Genomic DNA, 22,455 nt, shown 5'->3' with positions numbered 1-22,455 from the left:
CTTTTTTTTTCAAAATTTCAAAAAACATGGGCTATAACCCATCGTTTTTGTCATTTTGTAATTTTTTTCAAATCTTCAAAAATGATGAAAAACTGCGCGCTATAGTATGCCGTACGATATGGGCTATAGCCCACGGTCCAAAATGATGAGAAACGAGGCTAACTTTTTTTTTCAAAATTTCAAAAAACATGGGCTATAACCCACCGTTTTTTTCATTTTTCATTTTTTTCAAATCCTCAAAAATGATGAAAAACGGCGTGCCATAGTATGCCGTACGATATGGGCTATAGCCCACGGTCCAAAATGATGAGAAACGAGGCTAACTTTTTTTTTCAAAATTTCAAAAAACATGGGCTATAACCCACCGTTTTTTTCATTTTTTCATTTTTTTCAAATCCTCAAAAATGATGAAAAACGGCGTGCCATAGTATGCCGTACGATATGGGCTATAGCCCACGGTTCAAAATGATGAGAAACGAGGCTAACTTTTTTTTTCAAAATTTCAAAAAACATGGGCTATAACCCACCGTTTTTTTCATTTTTTCATTTTTTTCAAATCCTCAAAAATGATGAAAAACGGCGTGCCATAGTATGCCGTACGATATGGGCTATAGCCCACGGTTCAAAATGATGAGAAACTAGGCTAACTTTTTTTTTCAAAATTTCAAAAAACATGGGCTATAACCCATCGTTTTTGTCATTTCGTAATTTTTTTCAAATCTTCAAAAATGATGAAAAACTGCGCGCTATAGTATGCCGTACGATATGGGCTATAGCCCACGGTTCAAAATGATGAGAAACGAGGCTAACTTTTTTTTCCAAAATTTCAAAAAACATGGGCTATAACCCACCGTTTTTTTCATTTTTTCATTTTTTTCAAATCCTCAAAAATGATGAAAAACGGCGTGCCATAGTATGCCGTACGATATGGGCTATAGCCCACGGTTCAAAATGATGAGAAACGAGGCTAACTTTTTTTTTCAAAATTTCAAAAAACATGGGCTATAACCCACCGTTTTTTTCATTTTTCATTTTTTTCAAATCCTCAAAAATGATGAAAAACGGCGTGCCATAGTATGCCGTACGATATGGGCTATAGCCCACGGTCCAAAATGATGAGAAACGAGGCTAACTTTTTTTTTCAAAATTTCAAAAAACATGGGCTATAACCCACCGTTTTTTTCATTTTTTCATTTTTTTCAAATCCTCAAAAATGATGAAAAACGGCGTGCCATAGTATGCCGTACGATATGGGCTATAGCCCACGGTTCAAAATGATGAGAAACGAGGCTAACTTTTTTTTTCAAAATTTCAAAAAACATGGGCTATAACCCACCGTTTTTTTCATTTTTTCATTTTTTTCAAATCCTCAAAAATGATGAAAAACGGCGTGCCATAGTATGCCGTACGATATGGGCTATAGCCCACGGTTCAAAATGATGAGAAACTAGGCTAACTTTTTTTTCCAAAATTTCAAAAAACATGGGCTATAACCCACTGTTTTTTTCATTTTTTCATTTTTTTCAAATCCTCAAAAATGATGAAAAACGGCGTGCCATAGTATGCCGTACGATATGGGCTATAGTCCACGGTCCAAAATGATGAGAAACGAGGCTAACTTTTTTTTTCAAAATTTCAAAAAACATGGGCTATAACCCACCGTTTTTTTCATTTTTTCATTTTTTTCAAATCCTCAAAAATGATGAAAAACGGCGTGCCATAGTATGCCGTATGATATGGGCTATAGCCCACGGTTCAAAATGATGAGAAACGAGGCTAACTTTTTTTTTCAAAATTTCAAAAAACATGGGCTATAACCCACCGTTTTTTTCATTTTTTCATTTTTTTCAAATCCTCAAAAATGATGAAAAACGGCGTGCCATAGTATGCCGTACGATATGGGCTATAGCCCACGGTTCAAAATGATGAGAAACTAGGCTAACTTTTTTTTTCAAAATTTCAAAAAACATGGGCTATAACCCATCGTTTTTGTCATTTTGTAATTTTTTTCAAATCTTCAAAAATGATGAAAAACTGCGCGCTATAGTATGCCGTACGATATGGGCTATAGCCCACGGTCCAAAATGATGAGAAACGAGGCTAACTTTTTTTTTCAAAATTTCAAAAAACATGGGCTATAACCCACCGTTTTTTTTATTTTTCATTTTTTTCAAATCCTCAAAAATGATGAAAAACGGCGTGCCATAGTATGCCGTACAATATGGGCTATAGCCCACGGTCCAAAATGATGAGAAACGAGGCTAACTTTTTTTTCAAAATTTCAAAAAACATGGGCTATAACCCACCGTTTTTTTCATTTTTCATTTTTTCCAAATCCTCAAAAATGATGAAAAACGGCGTGCCATAGTATGCCGTACGATATGGGCTATAGCCCACGGTTCAAAATGATGAGAAACTAGGCTAACTTCTTTTTTCAAAATTTCAAAAAACATGGGCTATAACCCACCGTTTTTTTCATTTTTTCATTTTTTTCAAATCCTCAAAAATGATGAAAAACGGCGTGCCATAGTATGCCGTACGATATGGGCTATAGCCCACGGTTCAAAATGATGAGAAACGAGGCTAACTTTTTTTTTTCAAAATTTCAAAAAACATGGGCTATAACCCACCGTTTTTTTCATTTTTCATTTTTTTCAAATCCTCAAAAATGATGAAAAACGGCGTGCTATAGTATGCCGTACGATATGGGCTATAGCCCACGGTCCAAAATGATGAGAAACGAGGCTAACTTTTTTTTTCAAATTTTCAAAAAACATGGGCTATAACCCACCGTTTTTTTCATTTTTCATTTTTTTCAAATCCTCAAAAATGATGAAAACCGGCGTGCCATAGTATGCCGTACGATATGGGCTATAGCCCACGGTCCAAAATGATGAGAAACGAGGCTAACTTTTTTTTTCAAAATTTCAAAAAACATGGGCTATAACCCACCGTTTTTTTCATTTTTCATTTTTTTCAAATCCTCAAAAATGATGAAAAACGGCGTGCCATAGTATGCCGTACGATATGGGCTATAGCCCACGGTTCAAAATGATGAGAAACTAGGCTAACTTTTTTTTTCAAAATTTCAAAAAACATGGCCTATAACCCATCGTTTTTGTCATTTTGTAATTTTTTTCAAATCTTCAAAAATGATGAAAAACTGCGCGCTATAGTATGCCGTACGATATGGGCTATAGCCCACCGTCCAAAATGATGAGAAACGAGGCTAACTTTTTTTTTCAAAATTTCAAAAAACATGGGCTATAACCCACCGTTTTTTTCATTTTTCATTTTTTTCAAATCCTCAAAAATGATGAAAAACGGCGTGCCATAGTATGCCGTACGATATGGGCTATAGCCCACGGTTCAAAATGATGAGAAACTAGGCTAACTTTTTTTTTCAAAATTTCAAAAAACATGGGCTATAACCCATCGTTTTTGTCATTTTGTAATTTTTTTCAAATCTTCAAAAATGATGAAAAACTGCGCGCTATAGTATGCCGTACGATATGGGCTATAGCCCACGGTCCAAAATGATGAGAAACGAGGCTAACTTTTTTTTTCAAAATTTCAAAAAACATGGGCTATAACCCACCGTTTTTTTTCATTTTTTCATTTTTTTCAAATCCTCAAAAATGATGAAAAACGGCGTGCCATAGTATGCCGTACGATATGGGCTATAGCCCACGGTTCAAAATGATGAGAAACGAGGCTAACTTTTTTTTTCAAAATTTCAAAAAACATGGGCTATAACCCACCGTTTTTTCATTTTTTCATTTTTTTCAAATCCTCAAAAATGATGAAAAACGGCGTGCCATAGTATGCCGTACGATATGGGCTATAGCCCACGGTTCAAAATGATGAGAAACGAGGCTAACTTTTTTTTTCAAAATTTCAAAAAACATGGGCTATAACCCACCGTTTTTTTCATTTTTTCATTTTTTTCAAATCCTCAAAAATGATGAAAAACGGCGTGCCATAGTATGCCGTACGATATGGGCTATAGCCCACGGTTCAAAATGATGAGAAACTAGGCTAACTTTTTTTTTCAAAATTTCAAAAAACATGGGCTATAACCCATCGTTTTTGTCATTTTGTAATTTTTTTCAAATCTTCAAAAATGATGAAAAACTGCGCGCTATAGTATGCCGTACGATATGGGCTATAGCCCACGGTCCAAAATGATGAGAAACGAGGCTAACTTTTTTTTTCAAAATTTCAAAAAACATGGGCTATAACCCACCGTTTTTTTCATTTTTTCATTTTTTTCAAATCCTCAAAAATGATGAAAAACGGCGTGCCATAGTATGCCGTACGATATGGGCTATAGCCCACGGTTCAAAATGATGAGAAACGAGGCTAACTTTTTTTTTCAAAATTTCAAAAAACATGGGCTATAACCCACCGTTTTTTTCATTTTTTCATTTTTTTCAAATCCTCAAAAATGATGAAAAACGGCGTGCCATAGTATGCCGTACGATATGGGCTATAGCCCACGGTTCAAAATGATGAAAAACGAGGCTAACTTTTTTTTTCAAAATTTCAAAAAACATGGGCTATAACCCACCGTTTTTTCATTTTTTCATTTTTTTCAAATCCTCAAAAATGATGAAAAACGGCGTGCCATAGTATGCCGTACGATATGGGCTATAGCCCACGGTTCAAAATGATGAGAAACGAGGCTAACTTTTTTTTTCAAAATTTCAAAAAACATGGGCTATAACCCACCGTTTTTTTCATTTTTCATTTTTTTCAAATCCTCAAAAATGATGAAAAACGGCGTGCCATAGTATGCCGTACGATATGGGCTATAGCCCACGGTCCAAAATGATGAGAAACGAGGCTAACTTTTTTTTTCAAAATTTCAAAAAACATGGGCTATAACCCACCGTTTTTTTCATTTTTTCATTTTTTTCAAATCCTCAATTATGATGAAAAACGGCGTGCCATAGTATGCCGTACGATATGGGCTATAGCCCACGGTTCAAAATGATGAGAAACGAGGCTAACTTTTTTTTTCAAAATTTCAAAAAACATGGGCTATAACCCACCGTTTTTTTCATTTTTTCATTTTTTTCAAATCCTCAAAAATGATGAAAAACGGCGTGCCATAGTATGCCGTACGATATGGGCTATAGCCCACGGTCCAAAATGATGAGAAACGAGGCTAACTTTTTTTTTCAAAATTTCAAAAAACATGGGCTATAACCAACCGTTTTTTTCATTTTTTCATTTTTTTCAAATCCTCAAAAATGATGAAAAACGGCGTGCCATAGTATGCCGTACGATATGGGCTATAGCCCACGGTTCAAAATGATGAGAAACTAGGCTAACCTTTTTTTTCAAAATTTCAAAAAACATGGGCTATAACCCACCGTTTTTTTCATTTTTTCATTTTTTTCAAATCCTCAAAAATGATGAAAAACGGCGTGCCATAGTATGCCGTACGATATGGGCTATAGCCCACGGTTCAAAATGATGAGAAACTAGGCTAACTTTTTTTTTCAAAATTTCAAAAAACATGGGCTATAACCCATCGTTTTTGTCATTTTGTAATTTTTTTCAAATCTTCAAAAATGATGAAAAACTGCGCGCTATAGTATGCCGTACGATATGGGCTATAGCCCACGGTCCAAAATGATGAGAAACGAGGCTAACTTTTTTTTTCAAAATTTCAAAAAACATGGGCTATAACCCACCGTTTTTTTCATTTTTCATTTTTTTCAAATCCTCAAAAATGATGAAAAACGGCGTGCCATAGTATGCCGTACGATATGGGCTATAGCCCACGGTCCAAAATGATGAGAAACGAGGCTAACTTTTTTTTTCAAAATTTCAAAAAACATGGGCTATAACCCACCGTTTTTTTCATTTTTTCATTTTTTTCAAATCCTCAAAAATGATGAAAAACGGCGTGCCATAGTATGCCGTACGATATGGGCTATAGCCCACGGTTCAAAATGATGAGAAACGAGGCTAACTTTTTTTTTCAAAATTTCAAAAAACATGGGCTATAACCCACCGTTTTTTTCATTTTTTCATTTTTTTCAAATCCTCAAAAATGATGAAAAACGGCGTGCCATAGTATGCCGTACGATATGGGCTATAGCCCACGGTTCAAAATGATGAGAAACTAGGCTAACTTTTTTTTCCAAAATTTCAAAAAACATGGGCTATAACCCATCGTTTTTGTCATTTCGTAATTTTTTTCAAATCTTCAAAAATGATGAAAAACTGCGCGCTATAGTATGCCGTACGATATAGCCCACGGTTCAAAATGATGAGAAACGAGGCTAACTTTTTTTTTCAAAATTTCAAAAAACATGGGCTATAACCCACCGTTTTTTTCATTTTTTCATTTTTTTCAAATCCTCAAAAATGATGAAAAACGGCGTGCCATAGTATGCCGTACGATATGGGCTATAGCCCACGGTTCAAAATGATGAGAAACGAGGCTAACTTTTTTTTTCAAAATTTCAAAAAACATGGGCTATAACCCACCGTTTTTTTCATTTTTTCATTTTTTTCAAATCCTCAAAAATGATGAAAAACGGCGTGCCATAGTATGCCGTACGATATGGGCTATAGCCCACGGTTCAAAATGATGAGAAACTAGGCTAACTTTTTTTTTCAAAATTTCAAAAAACATGGGCTATAACCCATCATTTTTGTCATTTTGTAATTTTTTTCAAATCTTCAAAAATGATGAAAAACTGCGCGCTATAGTATGCCGTACGATATGGGCTATAGCCCACGGTTCAAAATGATGAGAAACGAGGCTAACTTTTTTTTTCAAAATTTCAAAAAACATGGGCTATAACCCACCGTTTTTTTCATTTTTCATTTTTTTTAAATCCTCAAAAATGATGAAAAACGGCGTGCCATAGTATGCCGTACGATATGGGCTATAGCCCACGGTTCAAAATGATGAGAAACTAGGCTAACTTTTTTTTTCAAAATTTCAAAAAACATGGGCTATAACCCACCGTTTTTTTCATTTTTTCATTTTTTTCAAATCCTCAAAAATGATGAAAAACGGCGTGCCATAGTATGCCGTACGATATGGGCTATAGCCCACGGTTCAAAATGATGAGAAACGAGGCTAACTTTTTTTTTCAAAATTTCAAAAAACATGGGCTATAACCCACTGTTTTTTTCATTTTTTCATTTTTTTCAAATCCTCAAAAATGATGAAAAACGGCGTGCCATAGTATGCCGTACGATATGGGCTATAGCCCACGGTTCAAAATGATGAGAAACTAGGCTAACTTTTTTTTTCAAAATTTCAAAAAACATGGGCTATAACCCATCGTTTTTGTCATTTTGTAATTTTTTTCAAATCTTCAAAAATGATGAAAAACTGCGCGCTATAGTATGCCGTACGATATGGGCTATAGCCCACGGTCCAAAATGATGAGAAACGAGGCTAACTTTTTTTTTCAAAATTTCAAAAAACATGGGCTATAACCCACCGTTTTTTTCATTTTTCATTTTTTTCAAATCCTCAAAAATGATGAAAAACGGCGTGCCATAGTATGCCGTACGATATGGGCTATAGCCCACGGTCCAAAATGATGAGAAACGAGGCTAACTTTTTTTTTCAAAATTTCAAAAAACATGGGCTATAACCCACCGTTTTTTTCATTTTTTCATTTTTTTCAAATCCTCAAAAATGATGAAAAACGGCGTGCCATAGTATGCCGTACGATATGGGCTATAGCCCACGGTCCAAAATGATGAGAAACGAGGCTAACTTTTTTTTTCAAAATTTCAAAAAACATGGGCTATAACCCACCGTTTTTTTCATTTTTCATTTTTTTCAAATCCTCAAAAATGATGAAAAACGGCGTGCCATAGTATGCCGTACGATATGGGCTATAGCCCACGGTCCAAAATGATGAGAAACGAGGCTAACTTTTTTTTTCAAAATTTCAAAAAACATGGGCTATAACCCACCGTTTTTTTCATTTTTTCATTTTTTTCAAATCCTCAAAAATGATGAAAAACGGCGTGCCATAGTATGCCGTACGATATGGGCTATAGCCCACGGTCCAAAATGATGAGAAACGAGGCTAACTTTTTTTTCTCAAAATTTCAAAAAACATGGGCTATAACCCACCGTTTTATTCATTTTTTCATTTTTTTCAAATCCTCAAAAATGATGAAAAACGGCGTGCCATAGTATGCCGTACGATATGGGCTATAGCCCACGGTTCAAAATGATGAGAAACGAGGCTAACTTTTTTTTTTCAAAATTTCAAAAAACATGGGCTATAACCCACCGTTTTTTTCATTTTTTCATTTTTTTCAAATCCTCAAAAATGATGAAAAACGGCGTGCCATAGTATGCCGTACGATATGGGCTATAGCCCACGGTTCAAAATGATGAGAAACTAGGCTAACTTTTTTTTTCAAAATTTCAAAAAACATGGGCTATAACCCATCGTTTTTGTCATTTTGTAATTTTTTTCAAATCTTCAAAAATGATGAAAAACTGCGCGTTATAGTATGCCGTACGATATGGGCTATAGCCCACGGTCCAAAATGATGAGAAACGAGGCTACCTTTTTTTTTCAAAATTTCAAAAAACATGGGCTATAACCCACCGTTTTTTTCATTTTTCATTTTTTTCAAATCCTCAAAAATGATGAAAAACGGCGTGCCATAGTATGCCGTACGATATGGGCTATAGCCCACGGTCCAAAATGATGAGAAACGAGGCTAACTTTTTTTTTCAAAATTTCAAAAAACATGGGCTATAACCCACCGTTTTTTTCATTTTTTCATTTTTTTCAAATCCTCAAAAATGATGAAAAACGGCGTGCCATAGTATGCCGTACGATATGGGCTATAGCCCACGGTTCAAAATGATGAGAAACGAGGCTAACTTTTTTTTTCAAAATTTCAAAAAACATGGGCTATAACCCACCGTTTTTTTCATTTTTTCATTTTTTTCAAATCCTCAAAAATGATGAAAAACGGCGTGCCATAGTATGCCGTACGATATGGGCTATAGCCCACGGTTCAAAATGATGAGAAACTAGGCTAACTTTTTTTTTCAAAATTTCAAAAAACATGGGCTATAACCCATCGTTTTTGTCATTTCGTAATTTTTTTCAAATCTTCAAAAATGATGAAAAACTGCGCGCTATAGTATGCCGTACGATATGGGCTATAGCCCACGGTTCAAAATGATGAGAAACGAGGCTAACTTTTTTTTCCAAAATTTCAAAAAACATGGGCTATAACCCACCGTTTTTTTCATTTTTTCATTTTTTTCAAATCCTCAAAAATGATGAAAAACGGCGTGCCATAGTATGCCGTACGATATGGGCTATAGCCCACGGTTCAAAATGATGAGAAACGAGGCTAACTTTTTTTTTCAAAATTTCAAAAAACATGGGCTATAACCCACCGTTTTTTTCATTTTTCATTTTTTTCAAATCCTCAAAAATGATGAAAAACGGCGTGCCATAGTATGCCGTACGATATGGGCTATAGCCCACGGTTCAAAATGATGAGAAACTAGGCTAACTTTTTTTTTCAAAATTTCAAAAAACATGGGCTATAACCCATCGTTTTTGTCATTTTGTAATTTTTTTCAAATCCTCAAAAATGATGAAAAACTGCGCGCTATAGTATGCCGTACGATATGGGCTATAGCCCACGGTCCAAAATGATGAGAAACGAGGCTAACTTTTTTTTTCAAAATTTCAAAAAACATGGGCTATAACCCACTGTTTTTTTCATTTTTTCATTTTTTTCAAATCCTCAAAAATGATGAAAAACGGCGTGCCATAGTATGCCGTACGATATGGGCTATAGCCCACGGTCCAAAATGATGAGAAACGAGGCTAACTTTTTTTTTCAAAATTTCAAAAAACATGGGCTATAACCCCCCGTTTTTTTCATTTTTTCATTTTTTTCAAATCCTCAAAAATGATGAAAAACGGCGTGCCATAGTATGCCGTACGATATGGGCTATAGCCCACGGTCCAAAATGATGAGAAACGAGGCTAACTTTTTTTTTCAAAATTTCAAAAAACATGGGCTATAACCCACCGTTTTTTTCATTTTTTTCAAATCCTCAAAAATGATGAAAAACGGCGTGCCATAGTATGCCGTACGATATGGGCTATAGCCCACGGTTCAAAATGATGAGAAACGAGGCTAACTTTTTTTTTCAAAATTTCAAAAAACATGGGCTATAACCCACCGTTTTTTTCATTTTTTCATTTTTTTCAAATCCTCAAAAATGATGAAAAACGGCGTGCCATAGTATGCCGTACGATATGGGCTATAGCCCACGGTTCAAAATGATGAGAAACTAGGCTAACTTTTTTTTTCAAAATTTCAAAAAACATGGGCTATAACCCATCGTTTTTGTCATTTCGTAATTTTTTTCAAATCTTCAAAAATGATGAAAAACTGCGCGCTATAGTATGCCGTACGATATGGGCTATAGCCCACGGTTCAAAATGATGAGAAACTAGGCTAACTTTTTTTTTCAAAATTTCAAAAAACATGGGCTATAACCCATCGTTTTTGTCATTTTGTAATTTTTTTCAAATCTTCAAAAATGATGAAAAACTGCGCGCTATAGTATGCCGTACGATATGGGCTATAGCCCACGGTCCAAAATGATGAGAAACGAGGCTAACTTTTTTTTTCAAAATTTCAAAAAACATGGGCTATAACCCACCGTTTTTTTTCATTTTTCATTTTTTTCAAATCCTCAAAAATGATGAAAAACGGCGTGCCATAGTATGCCGTACGATATGGGCTATAGCCCACGGTTCAAAATGATGAGAAACGAGGCTAACTTTTTTTTTCAAAATTTCAAAAAACATGGGCTATAACCCACCGTTTTTTTCATTTTTTCATTTTTTTCAAATCCTCAAAAATGATGAAAAACGGCGTGCCATAGTATGCCGTACGATATGGGCTATAGCCCACGGTTCAAAATGATGAGAAACTAGGCTAACTTTTTTTTTCAAAATTTCAAAAAACATGGGCTATAACCCATCGTTTTTGTCATTTCGTAATTTTTTTCAAATCTTCAAAAATGATGAAAAACTGCGCGCTATAGTATGCCGTACGATATGGGCTATAGCCCACGGTTCAAAATGATGAGAAACTAGGCTAACTTTTTTTTTCAAAATTTCAAAAAACATGGGCTATAACCCATCGTTTTTGTCATTTTGTAATTTTTTTCAAATCTTCAAAAATGATGAAAAACTGCGCGCTATAGTATGCCGTACGATATGGGCTATAGCCCACGGTCCAAAATGATGAGAAACGAGGCTAACTTTTTTTTTCAAAATTTCAAAAAACATGGGCTATAACCCACCGTTTTTTTCATTTTTCATTTTTTTCAAATCCTCAAAAATGATGAAAAACGGCGTGCCATAGTATGCCGTACGATATGGGCTATAGCCCACGGTCCAAAATGATGAGAAACGAGGCTAACTTTTTTTTTCAAAATTTCAAAAAACATGGGCTATAACCCACCGTTTTTTTCATTTTTTCATTTTTTTCAAATCCTCAAAAATGATGAAAAACGGCGTGCCATAGTATGCCGTACGATATGGGCTATAGCCCACGGTTCAAAATGATGAGAAACGAGGCTAACTTTTTTTTTCAAAATTTCAAAAAACATGGGCTATAACCCACCGTTTTTTTCATTTTTTCATTTTTTTCAAATCCTCAAAAATGATGAAAAACGGCGTGCCATAGTATGCCGTACGATATGGGCTATAGCCCACGGTTCAAAATGATGAGAAACTAGGCTAACTTTTTTTTTCAAAATTTCAAAAAACATGGGCTATAACCCATCGTTTTTGTCATTTCGTAATTTTTTTAAAATCTTCAAAAATGATGAAAAACTGCGCGCTATAGTATGCCGTACGATATGGGCTATAGCCCACGGTTCAAAATGATGAGAAACGAGGCTAACTTTTTTTTCCAAAATTTCAAAAAACATGGGCTATAACCCACCGTTTTTTACATTTTTTCATTTTTTTCAAATCCTCAAAAATGATGAAAAACGGCGTGCCATAGTATGCCGTACGATATGGGCTATAGCCCACGGTTCAAAATGATGAGAAACGAGGCTAACTTTTTTTTTCAAAATTTCAAAAAACATGGGCTATAACCCACCGTTTTTTTCATTTTTCATTTTTTTCAAATCCTCAAAAATGATGAAAAACGGCGTGCCATAGTATGCCGTACGATATGGGCTATAGCCCACGGTCCAAAATGATGAGAAACGAGGCTAACTTTTTTTTTCAAAATTTCAAAAAACATGGGCTATAACCCACCGTTTTTTTCATTTTTTCATTTTTTTCAAATCCTCAAAAATGATGAAAAACGGCGTGCCATAGTATGCCGTACGATATGGGCTATAGCCCACGGTTCAAAATGATGAGAAACTAGGCTAACTTTTTTTTCCAAAATTTCAAAAAACATGGGCTATAACCCATCGTTTTTGTCATTTTGTAATTTTTTTCAAATCTTCAAAAATGATGAAAAACTGCGCGCTATAGTATGCCGTACGATATGGGCTATAGCCCACGGTCCAAAATGATGAGAAACGAGGCTAACTTTTTTTTTCAAAATTTCAAAAAACATGGGCTATAACCCACCGTTTTTTTCATTTTTCATTTTTTTCAAATCCTCAAAAATGATGAAATACGGCGTGCCATAGTATGCCGTACGATATGGGCTATAGCCCACGGTCCAAAATGATGAGAAACGAGGCTAACTTTTTTTTTCAAAATTTCAAAAAACATGGGCTATAACCCACCGTTTTTTTCATTTTTTCATTTTTTTCAAATCCTCAAAAATGATGAAAAACGGCGTGCCATAGTATGCCGTACGATATGGGCTATAGCCCACGGTCCAAAATGATGAGAAACGAGGCTAACTTTTTTTTTCAAAATTTCAAAAAACATGGGCTATAACCCACCGTTTTTTTCATTTTTCATTTTTTTCAAATCCTCAAAAATGATGAAAAACGGCGTGCCATAGTATGCCGTACGATATGGGCTATAGCCCACGGTCCAAAATGATGAGAAACGAGGCTAACTTTTTTTTTCAAAATTTCAAAAAACATGGGCTATAACCCACCGTTTTTTTCATTTTTTCATTTTTTTCAAATCCTCAAAAATGATGAAAAACGGCGTGCCATAGTATGCCGTACGATATGGGCTATAGCCCACAGTCCAAAATGATGAGAAACGAGGCTAACTTTTTTTTTCAAAATTTCAAAAAACATGGGCTATAACCCACCGTTTTTTTCATTTTTTTCAAATCCTCAAAAATGATGAAAAACGGCGTGCCATAGTATGCCGTACGATATGGGCTATAGCCCACGGTTCAAAATGATGAGAAACGAGGCTAACTTTTTTTTTCAAAATTTCAAAAAACATGGGCTATAACCCACCGTTTTTTTCATTTTTTCATTTTTTTCAAATCCTCAAAAATGATGAAAAACGGCGTGCCATAGTATGCCGTACGATATGGGTTATAGCCCACGGTTCAAAATGATGAGAAACTAGGCTAACTTTTTTTTTCAAAATTTCAAAAAACATGGGCTATAACCCACCGTTTTTTTCATTTTTTTCAAATCCTCAAAAATGATGAAAAACGGCGTGCCATAGTATGCCGTACGATATGGGCTATAGCCCATGGTCCAAAATGATGAGAAACGAGGATAACTTTTTTTTTCAAAATTTCAAAAAACATGGGCTATAACCCACCGTTTTTTTCATTTTTTTCAAATCCTCAAAAATTATGAAAAACGGCGTGCCATAGTATGCCGTACGATATGGGCTATAGCCCACGGTCCAAAATGATGAGAAACGAGGCTAACTTTTTTTTTCAAATTTTCAAAAAACATGGGCTATAACCCACCGTTTTTTTCATTTTTCATTTTTTTCAAATCCTCAAAAATTATGAAAAACGGCGTGCCATAGTATGCCGTACGATATGGGCTATAGGCCACGGTCCAAAATGATGAGAAACGAGGCTAACTTTTTTTTTCAAAATTTCAAAAAACATGGGCTATAACCCACCGTTTTTTTCATTTTTTCATTTTTTTCAAATCCTCAAAAATGATGAAAAACGGCGTGCCATAGTATGCCGTACGATATGGGCTATAGCCCACGGTTCAAAATGATGAGAAACGAGGCTAACTTTTTTTTTCAAAATTTCAAAAAACATGGGCTATAACCCACCGTTTTTTTTATTTTTTCCAAATCCTCAAAAATGATGAAAAACGGCGTGCCATAGTATGCCGTACGATATGGGCTATAGCCCACGGTTCAAAATGATGAGAAACTAGGCTAACCTTTTTTTCCAAAATTTCAAAAAACATGGGCTATAACCCACTGTTTTTTTCATTTTTTCATTTTTTTCAAATCCTCAAAAATGATCAAAAACGGCGTGCCATAGTATGCCGTACGATATGGGCTATAGCCCACGGTTCAAAATGATGAGAAACTAGGCTAACTTTTTTTTTCAAAATTTCAAAAAACATGGGCTATAACCCATCGTTTTTGTCATTTTGTAATTTTTTTCAAATCTTCAAAAATGATGAAAAACTGCGCGCTATAGTATGCCGTACGATATGGGCTATAGCCCACGGTCCAAAATGATGAGAAACGAGGCTAACTTTTTTTTTCAAAATTTCAAAAAACATGGGCTATAACCCACCGTTTTTTTCATTTTTCATTTTTTTCAAATCCTCAAAAATGATGAAAAACGGCGTGCCATAGTATGCCGTACGATATGGGCTATAGCCCACGGTCCAAAATGATGAGAAACGAGGCTAACTTTTTTTTTCAAAATTTCAAAAAACATGGGCTATAACCCACCGTTTTTTTTATTTTTTCATTTTTTTCAAATCCTCAAAAATGATGAAAAACGGCGTGCCATAGTATGCCGTACGATATGGGCTATAGCCCACGGTCCAAAATGATGAGAAACGAGGCTAACTTTTTTTTTCAAAATTTCAAAAAACATGGGCTATAACCCACCGTTTTTTTCATTTTTCATTTTTTTCAAATCCTCAAAAATGATGAAAAACGGCGTGCCATAGTATGCCGTATGATATGGGCTATAGCCCACAGTCCAAAATGATGAGAAACGAGGCTAACTTTTTTTTTCAAAATTTCAAAAAACATGGGCTATAACCCACCGTTTTTTTCATTTTTTTCAAATCCTCAAAAATGATGAAAAACGGCGTGCCATAGTATGCCGTACGATATGGGCTATAGCCCACGGTTCAAAATGATGAGAAACGAGGCTAACTTTTTTTTTCAAAATTTCAAAAAACATGGGCTATAACCCACCGTTTTTTTCATTTTTTCATTTTTTTCAAATCCTCAAAAATGATGAAAAACGGCGTGCCATAGTATGCCGTACGATATGGGCTATAGCCCACAGTCCAAAATGATGAGAAACGAGGCTAACTTTTTTTTTCAAAATTTCAAAAAACATGGGCTATAACCCACCGTTTTTTTCATTTTTTTCAAATCCTCAAAAATGATGAAAAACGGCGTGCCATAGTATGCCGTACGATATGGGCTATAGCCCACGGTTCAAAATGATGAGAAACGAGGCTAACTTTTTTTTTCAAAATTTCAAAAAACATGGGCTATAACCCACCGTTTTTTTCATTTTTTCATTTTTTTCAAATCCTCAAAAATGATGAAAAACGGCGTGCCATAGTATGCCGTACGATATGGGCTATAGCCCACAGTCCAAAATGATGAGAAACGAGGCTAACTTTTTTTTTCAAAATTTCAAAAAACATGGGCTATAACCCACCGTTTTTTTCATTTTTTTCAAATCCTCAAAAATGATGAAAAACGGCGTGCCATAGTATGCCGTACGATATGGGCTATAGCCCACGGTTCAAAATGATGAGAAACGAGGCTAACTTTTTTTTTCAAAATTTCAAAAAACATGGGCTATAACCCACCGTTTTTTTCATTTTTTCATTTTTTTCAAATCCTCAAAAATGATGAAAAACGGCGTGCCATAGTATGCCGTACGATATGGGCTATAGCCCACGGTTCAAAATGATGAGAAACTAGGCTAACTTTTTTTTTCAAAATTTCAAAAAACATGGGCTATAACCCACCGTTTTTTTCATTTTTTTCAAATCCTCAAAAATGATGAAAAACGGCGTGCCATAGTATGCCGTACGATATGGGCTATAGCCCATGGTCCAAAATGATGAGAAACGAGGATAACTTTTTTTTTCAAAATTTCAAAAAACATGGGCTATAACCCACCGTTTTTTTCATTTTTTTCAAATCCTCAAAAATTATGAAAAACGGCGTGCCATAGTATGCCGTACGATATGGGCTATAGCCCACGGTCCAAAATGATGAGAAACGAGGCTAACTTTTTTTTTCAAAATTTCAAAAAACATGGGCTATAACCCACCGTTTTTTTCATTTTTCATTTTTTTCAAATCCTCAAAAACTATGAAAAACGGCGTGCCATAGTATGCCGTACGATATGGGCTATAACCCACAGTCCAAAATGATGAGAAACAAGGCTAACTTTTTTTTCAAAATTTCAAAAAACATGGGCTATAACCCACCGTTTTTTTCATTTTTTCATTTTTTTCAAATCCTCAAAAATGATGAAAAACGGCGTGCCATAGTATGCCGTACGATATGGGCTATAGCCCACGGTTCAAAATGATGAGAAACTAGGCTAACTTTTTTTTTCAAAATTTCAAAAAACATGGGCTATAACCCATCGTTTTTGTCATTTTGTAATTTTTTTCAAATCTTCAAAAATGATGAAAAACTGCGCGCTATAGTATGCCGTACGATATGGGCTATAGCCCACGGTCCAAAATGATGAGAAACGAGGCTAACTTTTTTTTTCAAAATTTCAAAAAACATGGGCTATAACCCACCGTTTTTTTCATTTTTCATTTTTTTCAAATCCTCAAAAATTATGAAAAACGGCGTGCCATAGTATGCCGTACGATATGGGCTATAGCCCACGGTCCAAAATGATGAGAAACGAGGCTAACTTTTATTTTCAAAATTTCAAAAAACATGGGCTATAACCCATCATTTTGTCATTTTGTAATTTTTTTCAAATCTTCAAAAATGATGAAAAACTGCGCGCTATAGTATGCCGTACGATATGGGCTATAGCCCACGGTCCAAAATGATGAGAAACGAGGCTAACTTTTTTTTTCAAAATTTCAAAAAACATGGGCTATAACCCACCGTTTTTTTCATTTTTCATTTTTTTCAAATCCTCAAAAATGATGAAAAACGGCGTGCCATAGTATGCCGTACGATATGGGCTATAGCCCACGGTCCAAAATGATGAGAAACGAGGCTAACTTTTTTTTTCAAAATTTCAAAAAACATGGGCTATAACCCACCGTTTTTTTCATTTTTTCATTTTTTTCAAATCCTCAAAAATGATGAAAAACGGCGTGCCATAGTATGCCGTACGATATGGGCTATAGCCCACGGTTCAAAATGATGAGAAACGAGGCTAACTTTTTTTTTCAAAATTTCAAAAAACATGGGCTATAACCCACCGTTTTTTTCATTTTTTTCAAATCCTCAAAAATGATGAAAAACGGCGTGCCATAGTATGCCGTACGATATGGGCTATAGCCCATGGTCCAAAATGATGAGAAACGAGGATAACTTTTTTTTTCAAAATTTCAAAAAACATGGGCTATAACCCACCGTTTTTTTCATTTTTTTCAAATCCTCAAAAATTATGAAAAACGGCGTGCCATAGTATGCCGTACGATATGGGCTATAGCCCACGGTCCAAAATGATGAGAAACGAGGCTAACTTTTTTTTTCAAAATTTCAAAAAACATGGGCTATAACCCACCGTTTTTTTCATTTTTCATTTTTTTCAAATCCTCAAAAATGATGAAAAACGGCGTGCCATAGTATGCCGTACGATATGGGCTATAGCCCACGGTCCAAAATGATGAGAAACGAGGCTAACTTTTTTTTTCAAAATTTCAAAAAACATGGGCTATAACCCACCGTTTTTTTCATTTTTTCATTTTTTTCAAATCCTCAAAAATGATGAAAAACGGCGTGCCATAGTATGCCGTACGATATGGGCTATAGCCCACGGTTCAAAATGATGAGAAACGAGGCTAACTTTTTTTTTCAAAATTTCAAAAAACATGGGCTATAACCCACCGTTTTTTTCATTTTTTTCAAATCCTCAAAAATGATGAAAAACGGCGTGCCATAGTATGCCGTACGATATGGGCTATAGCCCATGGTCCAAAATGATGAGAAACGAGGATAACTTTTTTTTTCAAAATTTCAAAAAACATGGGCTATAACCCACCGTTTTTTTCATTTTTTTCAAATCCTCAAAAATTATGAAAAACGGCGTGCCATAGTATGCCGTACGATATGGGCTCTAGCCCACAGTCCAAAATGATGAGAAACAAGGCTAACTTTTTTTTCAAAATTTCAAAAAACATGGGCTATAACCCACCGTTTTTTTCATTTTTTCATTTTTTTCAAATCCTCAAAAATGATGAAAAACGGTGTGCCATAGTATGCCGTACGATATGGGCTATAGCCCACGGTTCAAAATGATGAGAAACTAGGCTAACTTTTTTTTTCAAAATTTCAAAAAACATGGGCTATAACCCATCGTTTTTGTCATTTTGTAATTTTTTTCAAATCTTCAAAAATGATGAAAAACTGCGCGCTATAGTATGCCGTACGATATGGGCTATAGCCCACGGTCCAAAATGATGAGAAACGAGGCTAACTTTTTTTTTCAAAATTTCAAAAAACATGGGCTATAACCCACCGTTTTTTTCATTTTTCATTTTTTTCAAATCCTCAAAAATTATGAAAAACGGCGTGCCATAGTATGCCGTACGATATGGGCTATAGCCCACGGTCCAAAATGATGAGAAACGAGGCTAACTTTTATTTTCAAAATTTCAAAAAACATGGGCTATAACCCATCGTTTTTGTCATTTTGTAATTTTTTTCAAATCTTCAAAAATGATGAAAAACTGCGCGCTATAGTATGCCGTACGATATGGGCTATAGCCCACGGTCCAAAATGATGAGAAACGAGGCTAACTTTTTTTTTCAAAATTTCAAAAAACATGGGTTATAACCCACCGTTTTTTTCATTTTTCATTTTTTTCAAATCCTCAAAAATGATGAAAAACGGCGTGCCATAGTATGCCGTACGATATGGGCTATAGCCCACGGTCCAAAATGATGAGAAACGAGGCTAACTTTTTTTTTCAAAATTTCAAAAAACATGGGCTATAACCCACCGTTTTTTTCATTTTTTCATTTTTTTCAAATCCTCAAAAATGATGAAAAACGGCGTGCCATAGTATGCCGTACGATATGGGCTATAGCCCACGGTTCAAAATGATGAGAAACGAGGCTAACTTTTTTTTTCAAAATTTCAAAAAACATGGGCTATAACCCACCGTTTTTTTCATTTTTTCATTTTTTTCAAATCCTCAAAAATGATGAAAAACGGCGCGCTATAGTATGCCGTACGATATGGGCTATAGCCCACGGTCCAAAATGATGAGAAACGAGGCTAACTTTTTTTTTTAAATTTCAAAAAACATGGGCTATAACCCACCGTTTTTTTCATTTTTCATTTTTTTCAAATCCTCAAAAATTATGAAAAACGGCGTGCCATAGTATGCCGTACGATATGGGCTATAGCCCACGGTCCAAAATGATGAGATACTAGGCTAACTTTTTTTTTCAAAATTTCAAAAAACATGGGCTATAACCCATCGTTTTTGTCATTTTGTAATTTTTTTCAAATCTTCAAAAATGATGAAAAACTGCGCGCTATAGTATGCCGTACGATATGGGCTATAGCCCACGGTCCAAAATGATGAGAAACGAGGCTAACTTTTTTTTCCAAAATTTCAAAAAACATGGGCTATAACCCACCGTTTTTTTCATTTTTCATTTTTTTCAAATCCTCAAAAATGATGAAAAACGGCGTGCCATAGTATGCCGTACGATATGGGCTATAGCCCACGGTTCAAAATGATGAGAAACGAGGCTAACTTTTTTTTTCAAAATTTCAAAAAACATGGGCTATAACCCACCGTTTTTTTCATTTTTTCATTTTTTTCAAATCCTCAAAAATGATGAAAAACGGCGTGCCATAGTATGCCGTACGATATGGGCTATAGCCCACGGTTCAAAATGATGAGAAACTAGGCTAACTTTTTTTTTCAAAATTTCAAAAAACATGGGCTATAACCCATCGTTTTTGTCATTTCGTAATTTTTTTCAAATCTTCAAAAATGATGAAAAACTGCACGCTATAGTATGCCGTACGATATGGGCTATAGCCCACGGTTCAAAATGATGAGAAACGAGGCTAACTTCTTTTTTTCAAAATTTCAAAAAACATGGGCTATAACCCACCGTTTTTTTCATTTTTTCATTTTTTTCAAATCCTCAAAAATGATGAAAAACGGCGTGCCATAGTATGCCGTACGATATGGGCTATAGCCCACGGTTCAAAATGATGAGAAACTAGGCTAACCTTTTTTTTCAAAATTTCAAAAAACATGGGCTATAACCCATCGTTTTTGTCATTTTGTAATTTTTTTCAAATCTTCAAAAATGATGAAAAACTGCGCGCTATAGTATGCCGTACGATATGGGCTATAGCCCACGGTCCAAAATGATGAGAAACGAGGCTAACTTTTTTTTTTTAATTTAAAAAAACATGGGCTATAACCCACCGTTTTTTTCATTTTTCATTTTTTTCAAATCCTCAAAAATGATGAAAAACGGCGTGCCATAGTATGCCGTACGATATGGGCTATAGCCCACGGTCCAAAATGATGAGAAACGAGGCTAACTTTTTTTTTCAAAATTTCAAAAAACATGGGCTATAACCCACCGTTTTTTTCATTTTTTCATTTTTTTCAAATCCTCAAAAATGATGAAAAACGGCGTGCCATAGTATGCCGTACGATATGGGCTATAGCCCATGGTTCAAAATGATGAGAAACTAGGCTAACTTTTTTTTTCAAAATTTCAAAAAACATGGGCTATAACCCATCGTTTTTGTCATTTTGTAATTTTTTTCAAATCTTCAAAAATGATGAAAAACTGCGCGCTATAGTATGCCGTACGATATGGGCTATAGCCCACGGTCCAAAATGATGAGAAACGAGGCTAACTTTTTTTTTCAAAATTTCAAAAAACATGGGCTATAACCCACCGTTTTTTTCATTTTTCATTTTTTTCAAATCCTCAAAAATGATGAAAAACTGCGCGCTATAGTATGCCGTACGATATGGGCTATAGCCCACGGTCCAAAATGATGAGAAACGAGGCTAACTTTTTTTTTCAAAATTTCAAAAAACATGGGCTATAACCCACCGTTTTTTTTCATTTTTCATTTTTTTCAAATCCTCAAAAATGATGAAAAACGGCGTGCCATAGTATGCCGTACGATATGGGCTATAGCCCACGGTTCAAAATGATGAGAAACTAGGCTAACTTTTTTTTTTTTTAATTCAAAAAACATGGGCTATAACCCATCGTTTTTGTCATTTTGTAATTTTTTTCAAATCTTCAAAAATGATGAAAAACTGCGCGCTATAGTATGCCGTACGATATGGGCTATAGCCCACGGTTCAAAATGATGAGAAACGAGGCTAACTTTTTTTTTTCAAAATTTCAAAAAACATGGGCTATAACCCACCGTTTTTTTCATTTTTTTCAAATCCTCAAAAATGATGAAAAACGGCGTGCCATAGTATGCCGTACGATATGGGCTATAGCCCACGGTTCAAAATGATGAGAAAGTAGGCTAACTTTTTTTTTCAAAATTTCAAAAAACATGGGCTATAACCCACCGTTTTTTTTCATTTTTCATTTTTTTCAAATCTTCAAAAATGATGAAAAACGGCGTGCCATAGTATGCCGTACGATATGGGCTATAGCCCACGGTCCAAAATGATGAGAAACGAGGCTAACTTTTTTTTTCAAAATTTCAAAAAACATGGGCTATAACCCACCGTTTTTTTCATTTTTTTCAAATCCTCAAAAATGATGAAAAACACCGCGCTATAGTATGCCGTACCATATAGGCTATAGCCATGTGCTCATGTACCCCCTGTCTATTAGGTCAGAAAAGTAATATTTAAACAGTAAATAAGACATTTTTGGCGAATGCAATGTAGTCTATATGTTTTGTGGGAGTGTGCAGGTTTTATTTTGCATAGAGAGATGTGTGGTGGAAGTGTGGTTTGGTCGGAGATAGAGCACGAATGAACGGCCATGTGCTCATGTACCCCCTGTCTATTAGGTCAGAAAAGTAATATTTAAACAGTAAATAAGACATTTTTGGCGAATGCAATGTAGTCTATATGTTTTGTGGGAGTGTGCAGTGTGTAAC

At 35.2% G+C, this 22,455-nt stretch overlaps 1 protein-coding gene across 1 annotated transcript in view; it reads left to right on the top strand.

Moving 5' to 3' along the window:
* LOC308323795 (uncharacterized protein) overlaps nucleotides 1-22,455 on the top strand; it is a 144,653-nt gene that overhangs the window by 59,136 nt on the left and 63,062 nt on the right. The gene's annotated exons all lie outside the window — the stretch shown is intronic.

The sequence above is a fragment of the Protomyctophum bolini genome (assembly GCF_963924005.1).
Source record: "Protomyctophum bolini genome assembly, chromosome: 11".
NCBI lineage: Eukaryota > Metazoa > Chordata > Actinopteri > Myctophiformes > Myctophidae > Protomyctophum > Protomyctophum bolini.
This window is presented reverse-complemented; position numbering and strand designations above follow the sequence as displayed.